Raw genomic sequence first — 2,404 nt, forward strand, 5'->3', positions numbered from 1 at the left:
ATGCTTCATTGGAATATTATTCAATTATTAAAAATAATGAAGTTTTATTTTATTTTATTTATTTTTAATTTTAGAAGGGAAGCCCCTTTTTATTAAACTTGTACATCTTACTTTCTTCCTTTCAGAATCCTAATAAAAAACTTATGTTTCTGCTTACTTAAAAAAACCAAAAAACAAATGAAGGAATCTATTAAAACATCACTTTTGTGATGGGAAAGGAGAAAACAAGATTCAACATAAGTATAGAAAACTGTATCAGGAGCAAAGAAATAATTCGAAGAGGAGCTTACTTCAGTCTAGGGCCAGAACACCTGCACACACAGCCCTAACCTAAGAGGATTTCCAAAGCAAACCAACCCCAGGAGACCAGGGAGCAAGCCCTAAGAAGTTTGTTACTTCTGAAGTAACAAACAGAAAACGAATGATCGCACAAATACAAATCACTTTATTTGAAAAAAGTACACACGCATTCAACACATGTCTCCCCTCCCTTCCCAGGCTCTCTTTAATCAACAGCTGGTGGAGGAGGGCAAACCCTTAGCGACAGGGCGTTCACAAAATGTATGTGTTCTTTGCCAGTTGCCATTTGTAGTCCCCGGAACTCCAGACGGTGCGGAGGGTGCACTCCTGGTGCCAGTGTGCCACCCTGATCAGGCAGACTATGGAGGCTCCCAAGAGGATCAGGACCATCACGGACAGCCCTGCCAGGACCACCATCACTTTAGTGCCATGGGGCAGGGCAGGATACAACTCCTTGCCGAAGCAGCGCTGCATGCACTCCTCCTTGGAGGGGTAGCTGTTTTTATTGCACTGGCACCCTCCATAGTTGAAGTTGTCAAGAGTTCCTCTCGGCATTAAAGTACCAGCGTGGGAAGGCTGCGCGGCAAGGCCCAGTGACCGCCTTGGCAGTGCAGTATTCTTCATAGTTGAAAATATCACTGGAGAGGTCACCAGCATCCTGATTTCTAAGAACACTTGGGACAGAGGAATCTGCTCCATTCCTGCTGGTAGCCGGACCATCAATGGTGTTTTCTGTGACACCAGCACATTTTGCAAGACACCCCTCCTTGGTCATATAATTATCATCATTCCCTTCACAGCCTCCATACACAAACTGCTGGCAGTATCTGTCAGTGACATTGTAGGACCACCTAGGGATGGCGGCCCAGCATCTTCCCACTATCTTCAAACTTGGCAAAATTCGTGGATGACACATTCTCCATTGGCAGCCTCAGCCCCAGAGAGGAGCAGCGCTGCCAGCAGAGCGAGGAGAACCCAGCACCGCTTCCGCCTACACAGCTGCGCCAAGACAGGCTCCACCTGGCCGCGCGCCACCAGCTGTTGGGGTCTCAGGATCAGGTGCTGGAAGGGCCTTTCCACGCACATGCACTGGAGCGCCTCGCATTCAGGTGCGGGTGCTCGCAGATGGTCCCAGGGTGTGGTGCTGGCTCTCGCCATGCAGGAGATGTCCGGGAAGCCCTTTTCTCGGAACTTAGGTGTGTGGACACCCTGGCTCCTTTGCCCACGATGCTTCAGTCCGCTCCTCGCTCACCCCTGACTCTCCCCCAGTTCAGAACCCCGCTGCACCCACAAACGCTTGGCGGGCGCTAGAGGCAATGGCGGCCGCTTAAAAGCAGCTACCAAGGTGGTCCAAGAATGAAATTTTAATGTATGCTACAACACGGACCTCGTAATCATTGTGCTTCGAGAAGTAAGCCAGATATAGAAGGACAAATATTGTATGATTCTACTTACATGAGGAACCTAGAATAGGCAAATGCGTAGAGACAGATATAGTAGTAGTATTTTACCTGGGCTCAGGGGGAACAGGTGTTACTGTTTTCATGAGTATAAACTGTTTTGGAGGATGATGAAAAAGTTTTGGATATAAATAGTGGTGATGGTTGCACAATATTGCGAATGTATATATAATGCTACTTAGGTATATACACTTTTGGTTAAAATGATAAACATTGTGTATATTTTGCCACAAGAAGACAACAAAACAACACATTTATTATCTCCCAGTCTCTTCAGTCTTTCATAAGATTGCAATCAATGTGCTGTCCAGCACTGAAGTCTTATCTAAAGGTTCTACTGGGAAATAATCTGCTTTCATACTCATGTGTGATTGTTGGCTGGTTCAGTTGCTTGAGGGTTACTGGATTGAGAAGCTTAGTTCCTGACATGCTAGTGGCTCATGCTCAGTTCCTTGCCACATGGGTTTTTCAGAATGGCAGACTGCTTCATCAAAGCCAGAAAGAAAGGGAGAGTATGTTGGAAAAACAGAAATCACAATCTTTTATAACCTAATCACATGAGTGACATCAGTGACATCTCATCATCTCTGTCATATTTTACTGGTTAAAATTAAGTGACTAGAGTCAGAGGGAGAGGATTATAC

At 45.7% G+C, this 2,404-nt stretch overlaps 1 pseudogene; it reads right to left on the minus strand.

The window, feature by feature from the left end:
- Window positions 1-552: 552 nt before the first annotated feature.
- LOC135319829 (kunitz-type protease inhibitor 2-like) lies at window positions 553-1,458 on the minus strand (annotated as a pseudogene).
- Window positions 1,459-2,404: the final 946 nt, after the last annotated feature.

This window comes from Camelus dromedarius, chromosome 33 (genome assembly GCF_036321535.1).
Source record: "Camelus dromedarius isolate mCamDro1 chromosome 33, mCamDro1.pat, whole genome shotgun sequence".
Lineage (NCBI taxonomy): Eukaryota > Metazoa > Chordata > Mammalia > Artiodactyla > Camelidae > Camelus > Camelus dromedarius.